At 36.1% G+C, this 13,812-nt stretch overlaps 1 pseudogene; it reads left to right on the top strand.

Annotated features, from left to right (window-relative positions):
* LOC139887962 (uncharacterized) overlaps positions 1-11,560 on the top strand; it is a 58,686-nt pseudogene extending 47,126 nt beyond the window's left edge.
* Positions 11,561-13,812: the final 2,252 nt, after the last annotated feature.

Below are 13,812 nucleotides of genomic sequence, written 5' to 3'. Positions count from 1 at the left end.
AAAACAAACATTCTACATACGAGTTTGAACAAAAATCCTCAATTCGATTATCATTAGTTACACTTGCCGGGTGTAAGCGAGAACTTATGTTATATGGCCATATGGGTTTGACAAACCCTCATTCAAACGGTTCGCTACCGTTTACGAATGGAATATATTTTCGAGAAACAGTGTATGTTCTAACACTATTGTGATGGGGTTCTATGGAAGGAAATGTTAAGCATTGATAATTGGGTGCTCGTGAAACAAATTTTGGAATGGTTTACTATTATATCAATGTTACAAATCTTGTGGTTCACTTGTACTTACTTACTTAAACCTATGATTTCACAAACGTTTTCGTTGACAGATTTCTATGTTTTTCTCACGTCCTTAAACGTTTTGTGATACATGCTTCCGCTCATTACTTTTGATACTTGCTTGGATGTCGAGTATACATGCATACGTGGAGCGTCTTTTGGCTACTTTTAAATTGTGTTGCATATGTTTCATTTGCACTTTAAACTTTGTAACGTAACTAGTTGTCGAACTACTTTGTAAACCTTGGAACATCTTTACTTTTGAAATGAATGCGACATACTTTTGGTCAAACGTTGTTTTAAAGACTTATGACCATGTAACAGGACCTAAGTAGACGGCACCGTCAATGACGATTTTGTCGGATCGCTACAGATGGTATCAGAGCATTGGTTGTAGGGATTTAGAGTTCATTGGTGTCAACCCCGAGTCATAGGGTACATTAGTGAGTCTAGACTACAACCGGCATATAGACTTGAAGTAGGAATTACTTGACTACTTGTGCATTTATACTCGAACGTTTCTACTCATATCTACTCTTATTTCATCTTAATCTCACGTTGTTTAATTTGATTGACACGCCACCTTGAATTAGTGAAATAATGTCGAATGCACATATGAATTAGGGTAATATAATTTCCGGGATTATATTATGGTGACTCATATGAACGTTCTGACATTATGACATAAAGAATTTAAGGAGAGTCAAGGAAAATTTTCTCTCTATCCTTATTCCATATCATGATTGGTATTATTGAAAATACTAATCAACGGTATTCTTGTGTTTTGAAGGAACAATGCCTCCTCGTTGTGTGCCACGCCATGAGACTCCCGAACAAGCTCTACAACGAATGATAGCCACCGCCGTGGATGCGGCCATGGCCGGTCACTCCTCCAACAACAGCAATAATAACAACCACAACAACAACAATCAAGGAGCCGGTAACTCAAGCGAGGGATGCTCTTATAAAGCCTTCATGGGGTGCAAACCTCATACTTTTGATGGGACCGGGGGACCGGTTACTCTTACTCGATGGTTCGAACAAACGGAGGCCGTCTTTAGCATAAGCTGTTGTCGGGACCAAGATAAGGTCAAATACTCCACTCACACTTTCGCCGGTGTCGCCCTCACATGGTGGAACACCTATGTACAATCAGTGGGTGCCGATGAAGCTCACGCCCTCTCTTGGGCCGACTTAAGGGAAAAGATGATCGTCGAATATTTCCCTCGTGAAGTAACCCGAAGGCTCGAACAAGAGCTAAGAACTTTGAAGGCGGTCGGAAACGATCTCAAGGCCTACAATCAACGATTTTCTGAACTAGCCTTGATGTGCCCAAACCTTGTGAACCCCGAAGCTTTAAGGGTTGAACTTTACATGGATGGTCTTCCAAAGAGCATCAAACACGGAGTAATGTCATCCAAACCCACTAATCATCAAGAAGCTTTGAACATGGCCCGCAAATTGATAGAAACGGTGGACGAAATTGTAGTGCCGGCACCTAAAGCCGAGGATAAGTCGGGTAACAATAAAAGAAAGTGGGAAGCCCCCAAACAAGCAACAACAACTTTGCTAAGAAGCCTTACACCTCCGACGGCAAGAAGGGTTATGCCGGAACCTACCTCTTTGCAACAAATGAAACAAGCATCACTTTGGTGAATGTGGCAAGCTAATTTGCCATCGGTGCCAAGGAGTTGGTCATAAGGCCAACGAATGTAAAAGTGTCGCCCCCATCGCTCGAAAGGGGCCCAATGCACCAAAGACGGGCACTTGTTACGAATGTGGCCAAACGGGCCATTATAGAAATGCATGCCCGAAGAAGAAAGATAACCCCAATACGTGCGGCCGAGCTTTCAACATCAACACCGAGGAAGCCCGAGATGACAATGAAACTTGGCCAACATGCTCAATTTTCGCTTAATTCTAAGTATGCTACGCACCCTCGATCAACATGAAACTTGGCCAACATGCTCATATATGATTTCTAAGCTCAGCAAAATAGTTCGGGACCCGACCCGACCCCGTTGACTTTTTCGTTGACTTTGACCAAGTTTGACTTTTAGTCAAACATAACAAAACACTTATGCAATCGTTCTAATCTTATTTTATACTTGATTCTTGCATGAAACTTGACAACGTGATTCACATGCTATATATTCGAGTTGTAACAAGCCATAGGACTAATTGAACACTTTGACCTATCGTGTTTACCGATATTAATACAAACCTATTTGTTTAGGTCAAGACTAGCATTCGTTCTTGCACACGTTTACTTGTTGAAGTACTTTTACATACGTGCACTCAAGGTGAGATCATAGTCCCACTTTTACTCTTTTTGAACTTACATTTGGGATGAAAAAACATAAACGTTCTTTTTACTAAGTGAACACAAGTACAAGAAAACAAAAATTCTACATACGAGTTTGAACAAAAATCCTCAATTCGATTATCATTAGTTACACTTGCCGGGTGTAAGCGAGAACTTATGTTATATGGCCATATGGGTTTGACAAACCCTCATTCAAACGGTTCGCTACCGTTTACGAATGGAATATATTTTCGAGAAACAGTGTATGTTCTAACACTATTGTGATGGGGTTCTATGGAAGGAAATGTTAAGCATTGATAATTGGGTGCTCGTGAAACAAATTTTGGAATGGTTTACTATTATATCAATGTTACAAATCTTGTGGTTCACTTGTACTTACTTACTTAAACCTATGATTTCACAAACATTTTCGTTGACAGATTTCTATATTTTTCTCAGGTCCTTGAACGTTTTGTGATACATGCTTCCGCTCATTACTTTTGATACTTGCTTGGATGTCGAGTATACATGCATACGTGGAGCATCTTTTGGCTACTTTTAAATTGTGTTGCATATGTTTCATTTGCACTTTAAACTTTGTAACGTAACTAGTTGTCGAACTACTTTGTAAACCTTGGAACATCTTTACTTTTGAAATGAATGCGACATACTTTTGGTCAAACGTTGTTTTAAAGACTTATGACCACGTAACGGGACCTAAGTAGACGGCGCCGTCAATGACGATTTTGTCGTGTCGCTACAAGAAACATCTTTGCCGCTCCAAACCCTGTTAGGAACATCAAAACGCAAAGGAACACAAGGGGTTAGATTAATAATATGAACTGCCGTATTTAAAGCCTCACCCCAAAAGGAATCGGACAACCCTGCATGTGAAAACAAACATCTAACTCTCTCAACCAAAGTTCTGTTCATCCTCTCTGCTAAGCCATTCAACTGAGGTGTCTTTGGTGGAGTCTTTGGATGCCGAATACCATTCTCCTTACAGTAAGCATCAAATCTGCCAATGTATTCACCACCATTATCAGTCCGAATACACTTGAGTTTCTTCCCCGTTTGCCTTTCAACTAGTGCATGAAATTCCTTAAACTTCTCAAATACTTGATCTTTTGACTTTAAGGTGTAAACTCACACCTTCCTGGAATGATCATCAATGAATGTAACAAAGTAGGAACATCCACCAAGTGTTCTAGTCTTCATAGGCCCACAAACATCCGAATGAACTAGATCAAGTACGTTCTCCATTCGAAAAGAAGAATGACTCTTAAACACAACTCTGGTCTGTTTCCCTGCCAAACAGTGAGAACACTTACTCAAATTAATACCACTAACACCCGATAACACATTCTTCTTGAACAAGATAGACATCCTCTTTTCACTCATGTGGCCAAGTCTTTTATGCCACAACTCAGTAGAGTCAACATTGTCCACTGCGTTAACAATGTTCTGGATTATCTTCGGACGCGTGATGTATAATCTTGAGTCTTTCTTGCCTCTTCCCACTATCATAGAACCAAAAGTTAGTTTCCAAATACCATTACCAAAACCGTTATAATAACCATCATCATCAAGAATGCATGTTGAAATAACATTAAGTCTCATATTCGGAACATGTTTTACATTATGCAAAACTAACTCCATTCCAGTGTCAAATTTCAAACAAACATCTCTAATACCAACGATCTTTGATAACCCGGCATTACCCATCCTAGCAAATCCATAGTCACCTGGAGTGTAAGATGAGAAGTGATCTCTACAAATTGCAACATGACATGTAGCACCACTATCAACAATCCAACTCGTGTCATCATGAGTAAGATTGATTATATCATAATCAATACAAACAAAGAACTCATATGTGATAGCGTTAACTTCAACCTTATCATCATCACCACCATCACTTTTCTTTTGTTTATTCTTGTCATATGCCTTTTTCTTCTCATTCTTCAACTTTGAACAATACCACTTTGTGTGCCCCTTTTCATGACAATTATAACACTCAACATTAGCAAATTTACCTTTGCGTGAGCTGCTACGATGATTGCCTCTTTTACCCTGACCTCTACTATGACTTCTCCCCGCGTTTATGTGACCAAGATATCTGACTGTGAAGAGGAACCTTGTGACTTTCTTCTCATCTCTTCATTCAAAATACTACCCTTAGCCAATTCCATGGTGATAGTACCATTCGGTGCAGAGTTGGACAAGATGTCCTAAAAGTCTCCCAAGAGTCCGGTAATGTACCAAGTAACCAGAGACCCTGAATCTCATCCTCAAACTTGATACCCATACCTGCAAACTGATTTATAATACCCTGATATGCGTTTAGGTGATCTGTAATAGGAGTCCCATCATGATACTTCAAAGCCATCATCTGCTTAATTAAGAACAACTTGTTATTCCCAGTCTTTCGCTCATATAACTGCTCAAGCTTTTTCCATAAGGCTTTAGCATCAGTCTCCCCAGTAATATGATTCACAACATTATCATCAACCCACTGCCGAATATACCCACATACTTGTCTATGCAAAATTTTCCATTGAGCATCAGATTTTTCCTCAGGTTTATCCTCAGTGTAAAAACAGGCAAATAATAATCTTTCACATAAAGAAGATCCTCCATCTTTCTTTTCGAAACATGATAATTTGAACCATTTAAACTAATCATTTTACTTGTATTAGCTTCCATCTTTCACATAAGTCAAATCAAATAACCTAGCTCTTGATACCAATTTGATGGGAAAATAATCACAACAGGTAAACTACAAAGCGAAAACTAACCCGTTTGACAAACATTTCCCGACCCGTATGAACCCGTGAGGAAACTAACAAATAAGGTATACCACAATCACCACAAATCAGCCCCAATTCTGTCCCAAATCAGCAAATACGAAATAATCAAGTACACACAATACACACGAGACTTTTTACGTGGAAAACCTCTCAATATCGAGAGTAAAAACCACGGGACTCGTAAGCCACTTAATGTTCCACTATCATCAACAAGAGAGCAATACAATAATCCTTCTCTAGCTCAACTAGAGGTATACAACATCATCATACTCTTGAACAACAATAATCAACAAGTATATGAAATAATTAAAGACAAAAGATGAACAACACTACTCCAAAAAACTGCTACTGACCCAGCAGCGAAATCACGAGCTACAGGCCTTTTTAGATGAATTCAACGGTTGAAAATGTTGGCCCTGATGTCAGGAAGACACAGTCCAAAAATGAAGAAGATTCAACGGTCAGATCTCCGGGGATCGTCGATTTACTGAGCTGCTGTACACTGTAGACGGAAATTGGAATATTTCACTCTTTTTCTTGATCTCACACTTTTTGATCTCTCGTGAATAAATGAAGATAGCTGGACACACTTCAAAATAATGTCCTCAAATGTTTGACCAAGTCAACAAACCATTTTGGGCCTAAATTGTTGGGCTTTAGACTTTGGGTTAAAGCTTCATCATATTGGAAACCCACTAATAAACCCAACAGCTTGAGGAGTGTTTAGAATCCATGGTTGAAAAAGGTCTGGAATTAGGAACTATTAGTTCGCATCAGATTTTTTGAACGCTGGGTAAATGGCATAATTTGGATACTAGTTTGAAACGGATAGTTGGTGAAAATGATAAGTTGGATGTGAGGTTGGCGAAACGGGTTTGTCAAAATAGGGGTATCAGGTGGATTTGTGGGATAAGGCAATATGCACGCTAAGTGTTCGATTAAATGCTCAAGAGAGGGTTGAAGTGAGAATGGATCATAAAGAAGGATTAGTTGCTTTGAAATTGGCTAAAGAGGTGATCATGGTTCAACAAGACTGGAGGGTTTTCGAGAAGTTTGGCTAATTCAGATACTGACTGACTGACCTCTATTGTTGTTGGAGTTATTGTCGGGAGCTTCTCAAGCTGATTAATTTCAGGTCCAATTGAATTATGATAAGTTTAATTACTAATTAAATATTTAAACTTCAATTGATGCGACTATTTGAATGCTGCTCAGTGCCATAAATTTGTTGATGGAGTACTTATGCATAAAGTATGAGTACCCAAATAAAGAGTACAAGTTTTTTCCTACCTTCTATAGTAATAATTATTAGTGATAGATATTGCAAACGGAGATGCATTTGATGTGTTTGATGTATTTTAGGGCTTAAACCACTTGACTATATGACATCCTACCTTTGTGGCAAATTTGAGCTGCAATTTGAGAACATTCATCTCCAAATTCAAAGCCGATTATGTGAATAAAGAGCTTCTATGTTTGGCCTATTAAGCTACTACTCTGTATTAGACTGATCTAAAGTTCTTATTTTGTCAAGTCCCAAGTTCTGATTTGAGTTAACAATAGTCTCTAACTTTTGAAATTTTTATGATATCATGATTCAATGTTTGTTCTATTAAGCTACTACTCCTGTATAAAAGTGGGTGTTATATTTTAATAAATGTTTTCAAGAAAAGCTACATTTGAACAAGTTTTGTAGTTTTTTAGTGCATATGCTTATGATTATTTGTTTTCTATCTCTTTGTTTATTGCTTATGGAGCAGCCAAAGTTGATAATAAACAATATTGATGCCCTGAAAAATGCTGTGTTGGTGGATGATTCATCATGACAGTTTGATATGGAAATTGATAGCTTTAGGTGCAAATGAGATGTGTTTGCCTGTCATTCTCGTAACTTCTGACAGGTAAGATTTAATATGATAACACATAATCACCTACATGTTGTGCAGAGCCTTTTTATTTTGATCTATATCATATATGTAACTCGTGCCTTTGTATAGTAGAGTGTCATCGAGCTGATGGATCAAATCATTTAGTTTTGTGTGATATGTTACAAAGTAGTTGCATTATATATAAGCTCTTCGACTTGTAGAATAATGCATATATCACGCACCATGCTTCATCATTGTCTCTCTAATTACTTTGCAGCTATTATTCATATGCAGCTTATATGGATTTTGGATTTCGCGACATTTTCATATCCCGTGAGGTAACGTCAAGTGTTTCCATCTATGCCTCTCGATTCTTGATTTCTCATTTTTTCTAATTATGTAAAATGGAAGCATATGAAAAGTATAATTGATGGTTAGTTACTTATTTATATGTTTTCCCTCCATTCACAGAATATATGTTTGATTGGCATGAATAATCAAGTGCGAGGCATCTTTTGATTATAGGAGCTTGTTCCCAGAAGTCTTAAAATATATTGTATGATTTGTTGCATCTTGCAGACATTTGGATGGACCCCACCACAAGCAAAAGTACATATGGTTCCAGATTTTCTTAGCCAGTGAATTATATCTCTTTGACTATTTCCTAGTGCTGTTATAGAAAGCTTCGGTTGATTAAGTATCTTGAAACCACTTTAATAGTTGTTATTCGTTCCTTTGTAGTGGGATTTGATTATTAAGGTCCTTGGTCCCAATGCACGACATCTTTTTGAGATATATGCACTTAAACAGAGCAATTATTACCAAGCGTAAGTATTGTATAACTATAGGCAACTTTTGCTAAACATTTAAGTAACTTGGAATGAAGGAAGGGGCCTGGTTCTTGTACTGAGTTAAATTTTATTTAAAAGAAATACCTCTTCTATTGTACATGACATTGTATGTATACACATGTATTTCTTCATGCCAAGTTGGATGATAAAGAAAGCACAATGTAGGACATCATAGATGAATATCTGGCATATTTGCAAGTAAGATTTGAGACCTTTTGAACTATTAGAAACATTTAAGAATTGCTCGCTTGTAGGACACTTGAACCCATCTGACATTAGATTGAAATTGGAAGTTATAATGGATCTTAGAAAAGACTTCAGCTATCTTTATTAAAAATATATTTGAAATCAGACTATTTATATGTTTCATTGTTTATTTGATGTCACATGTAAGTAACCATTAGTAATTAACTAATGTTAAAACTAAAAATATAAAATGATCATCCATCAAGTTAAGTATTATAAGTTCTGTTTGTCCCGTTTGTTCTAATCTCCCTTTATAAGTAACCGTTGTGAATCTTGCCATGGATAGAGCATTTTCACTCTTGCATAAGTTTGCATATGATGCTCAAAAGGGAAAAATTCCAAAAGATAAATTAAGATTTGGTGCTCCATGGAGGTATCCACCCAAGAAGGATGACCAGTTACAGCGTTCAGAATGGGCTAAGCTTCAAGTTATGGATCTTATTCGATGTTTAGTCAATGCAGAGTTCGGGGTAATTTATTTATTATCCTTAACAATGTTGTATCTTTCCTGTAACTTGTATGTGGGTGTGAATTATAGACAGACTAATGTTGATTTATTGTTTTATGTTTTAAGTATGATTACAAGATGTAGATTATTACAATAAAAATGTGATTGTTTCATATCACGCGACTTATAGCATGTTTTGAAACTACTTTTGCCTCATTTCATTTGAAGCTGAATTTGATGATTTTACCCTTTTAAATTGGTTGAGGAAAATTTACATGGGTCGATATTGCCACGTGTAGCGTTTACCTCTTAAATAGATTTTAAAATTAGCAACTCTAGGTTAACTTGTATGTTTTTCACTTGGAAAATCACACTTTTTAATTTAATCGCCATGGTTATGGAAATCGTATAGAGAAGTTTCCATTTAATTGTGTATCTGCAATGTGATTGGTTGTGACTTTTTATTTATTTCCCTTAGTTATTGAGAGAGTCTTGATATGTGAGTTTATTTTTCTATATTCATTATTATTCAACATTATCTTATAGTATGTTGATCTATCAAACAAACTTAGTGTCCATTTTTTTTCTATATTCTACCTCTTCAAATTGTTATTGCAATTATCAATATCTCTGTTCCAAAGACAAAAAATTACATTCTAATACGACGTCTTACTTTTTCAATAAATCTACTGGTTGGTTTACTTTATGTCCAATGCGATCCATCCTTCTTTCGCCCAATATCTCAGGCTATTCAGAGATATCTTGTGAGATGGTAAAAAAGATGCATATTTTCTCGATTTACCCTTGAATGCAGCAAAAAGTTACCATAAGCTGAGAATCCTTTTTCTACTGTAGGCTTGTCCATGAGAGAATTAAAATTAGTCTAAAGAATTCTCTACAAGTAGCAAGTAGGGAATAAATAAAATTCATATATGCTTATAGAAATTTCATCACTGACCTCAATGAAACAATGTAAGAGATCATCTTCCTTTTGAAGTTTTACAATATAATACACCAAGTTGTCTTCTTTAACATACTAAGTAGCGTTTGATACATGTTATTATTCACGTTATTAACACTATTTCGCTCTTTGCAGCTGTTGTGTATTCAAATATGCCTGGTGATTGGACATAAATTGTAACTATTCAAATTGCTCGTCCTTCTGAATGACGACTATACTTGTATTACATTCGGGATTTTGTGAATGACTCCTTGTAATGAGTCGAGCTCTAGTTAGTCAACACGCTCAAATATATATTTTTGTCGAGGTACCTTACGAGTAGGTGACATACTTTTTTGGGTGTTTATGTTCGTATCACGGTATTGATCCAAACAAACAAAGCTCATGTATCACTCTTCTAACATCTGAGATTAAGATTATGAGTAAGGGGTTACTTTTTTCTATTTTCTATAAAGTTTCATATGAATATGAATATTAGAATATAGATATAAATAGGTTTAAAGCCAAAAATAGGCTACAAACTTATACAAATGTACCGATGTCGCCCACAAACTCATTTCCGTCCTACTGTCGCCTACAAACTTTCAAAAAGTGTACCGATGTAAACAAAAACTTTCAAAAAGTGTACCAATGTAAACAAAAATGACTTGCTACCGGCTAAACTGGTTAAAATCAACATGTGTCGTTCGTGGATTGGATCTTAATTCTTAAAAAAAAAAATTAATAATAATAAAAAATAAAAAAATAATCAGGTCAAAATTAGTATGTAACAGGTCAAAACTATAAAATGTTGATATTAGCAATTTTTTGGAAGTTTGTAGGCAACAGTAGGACGGAAATGAGTTTGTGGGCGACATCGGTACATTTGTGTAATTTTGTAGCCTATTTTTGACTTTAATCCATATAGATGACTACGACTATATGAGTAACCTAGGAATAATTTACATTAAATAATTACAATGTTTGATTTTATTTAATACTTCATAGCAAACTGTAACTCATAAACACTAGTTTATTAAATATACGCAGTAAAATATATGGAGCAAGTCATTTCAAACATATTTTATAAATCCTCACTTCTAAATTCTTTAATACATTCTCTAAATCCTCACTTAGCCAATTATACAATCCACTTCCAACTCATCTTCTGATAATGCTTGAATAAGCTTCAATTCAGTGTTTTCATATGATCCGATTAATAACAGTAGGTCATATGATGAATATATGATGTTGAAGATGATATGAACAAACACACATATGTGAATGAACTGAAGTTGTTTATTGAATCTGAGTTTGTGATTTGTACACTGAAAACCTATAGCCAATGGATTAATCTAAGATTAAATCCACGGCTTTCTTCAACAATCAATTCGATTAGGATCAAATTGATAGTGACAACTAAACTCAAGTCTCTCAATGTGTTTGAGAGAGTTTGGGGAAAACACGTTGAAGGTGTGTGTAATTGTGAGCTAGGGGAGGTCTTACTTTTTCAAATTTATAGGTTGGTTTACTTTATGTACAACGTGATCCATCCTTTTTCGCCCAATATCTCGGGCTATTCAGCGATGTCTTGTGAGATGGTAAAAAAATGCATATTTATCTCAAGTTACCTTAAATGAAGCAAAAAGTTACCATAAGCTGACAATCCTTTTTTACTGCAGGCTTGTACAGGAAAGAATTCAAATGAGCCTAAAAAATTCTTTACTTTCCGAGTGGCACCGAGTTGTGAGGGGACGCAGTTATCAACATCTCATGTAACAAGTAGGCAATAAGTAGAATTCATATATGCTTACAGAAGCTTTATACTGACCTCAATGAAACAATGTAAGATATCAACTTCCCTTTTTAAGTTTTACAGTATAATACACCAAGTTGTCTTCTTTAATATAACAAGTACCGTTTGATACAAATTATTAGCACTATTCTGTTGTTTGCAGCTGTTGTGTATTCAAATCTGCCTGGTGATGGGACATAAATAAATAAATTGTAACATATAAAACTTATTGTCCTTATGAATGACAACTATTCTTGTATTACATTCGGGATTTTGCGAACTACTTGTAATGAGTCGAGCTCTAGTTAGTCAACACAGTCAAATATATTTTTGTCAACGTACCTTACGACTTACGAGGAGGTGACATATTTTTTTTTGGGTGTTTATGTCGTATCACGGTTTTAAACCAAACAAATAAAGCTCACGTATAACTATTTATCCAAACCCAAAACGGGGCACACACGTGACCTTTACTGAAGGTGCAATATCAGTTGGTAAATAATCTTGTTTACCTAATGTGCTAAATAAATAGTCTAAATGATATAAATGACAATTTTACCCCTTTAATCAAAGTAACTAATCGCCATCAAATTATTACGAAGCAAAAAATAAAAAATATTACTCCTTTAGACATTACAAATGACCAAAATACTCTTATGACTACATTTTTTCATTTCCCATTAACAATATTTATATAATATTCCTTACACCTCTGCACTTCATCACAAGAAACTTCTACTTAACGATATCCACCGTGGAATAGAACCATATTCTACGTGTCATTCAATCTACAGCTTTCATATAGTTAAACCATACATACAACCAAACATCACTCAAATAATTAAAAGACCATCAATTAACCATTAGCACTCATCCAAACCACCACTACATAAAACTGTAATCTATTAAAATCTTTCACAGACGAACAGTTATCCATTAAATCATCCACAGACTTTAAATTATTATTATCATTGACAAACTCTAATCCATTACAATGATTCACTAAGAATTATCCATCAAAATTAATAACAAGAAGTGACGACAGTGGAAGATAATGAATACATAGAAACCTTTCTGGTTATTGTGATTTTGGGTAATAGGTAAACAAGATTTTCAATTTTCAACAGGCCATGAGTTTTAACCGGGTCTCCATATCTTGATGATGGGTAATTATAAAATTTGAACTCGAGTTACTGTTGGCTAAATTTATCTTGATGGATAAAAAAAGACGATGAAGAAAATGGAGAAAGAAGATGAAGAAAAAAGGAAAAGAAGATGAAGATGAAGATAATGGGATATGGCTGGCTATATATGAAAAGAAGATGAAGATAATGGGATATGGCTGGCTATATATGGAGGACATACCTTTAATCATAAATCTCGGCATGTAGCTCAAATTAATCGGTAACGCAAAAGTAAACGTGCATATAAAATGACCGAGTAATTCATTTGGACCATTCAACCCAATAATTCAAAAGTAAACACAAGAGTTGGACTAAATAAAAGGTAAACTTAAAATCTTGATGGTCTAAATCCATTCAGAACAGTGAAATCTAAATCCATTCAGAACAGTGAAATACCATACGAATTAAACTAAAAACCATTTTCTTCAAAGTGGATACCAGTCCTACTCCAGGTTCATTGGGTTGTGTTGGTTCATTTTATGCTTTTGTAAAATCGACCAAGGTTAAACATATACACGATTTGATTGTCGTTGATTTGGAGGACAAGGTTCGTTCGAGATGTGATGTGTGGGTTTCGAAAGTCTCAGATGTTGCTACCTTGAATCGGGTCCTTTGTCATTCGTTTGATCAACACTTGCTCAAAGCTACTAACCGTTTTGTGGTTTCATGTGTGCCATTAATTGTAACACCCCCAGCTTAACATGACCACAGTGTTGTCTGCTTTGCCCGCAGGCGGACGGCTTTTTCTTGGCGACCCACACACGAGAAGCACTTTCCCAGGAGGTCACCCATCCTGGTAGTGCTCTCGCCCGAGCACACTTAACCACAACGTACTCGCTCATCCGCTCTGCCTGTGGTCCCAAAACGCGTTGTGTCATTTAAGCGTGAGTATTACCTTATAATCTCATGATCACTCATGTCCGTGGGCGATGTGGGATTTGCCTAGGGTGTTACATTAATGGTCGGTGAAGATACTAGTAACGGGGTTGTACTTTCGAACAGAGCTCATGTATCTCCTAAGGATTCGGGTTATCGCAATAACCTTGATTCGGCTACTATTAAGTTG

This window comes from Rutidosis leptorrhynchoides, chromosome 2 (genome assembly GCF_046630445.1).
Source record: "Rutidosis leptorrhynchoides isolate AG116_Rl617_1_P2 chromosome 2, CSIRO_AGI_Rlap_v1, whole genome shotgun sequence".
NCBI lineage: Eukaryota > Viridiplantae > Streptophyta > Magnoliopsida > Asterales > Asteraceae > Rutidosis > Rutidosis leptorrhynchoides.
This window is presented reverse-complemented; position numbering and strand designations above follow the sequence as displayed.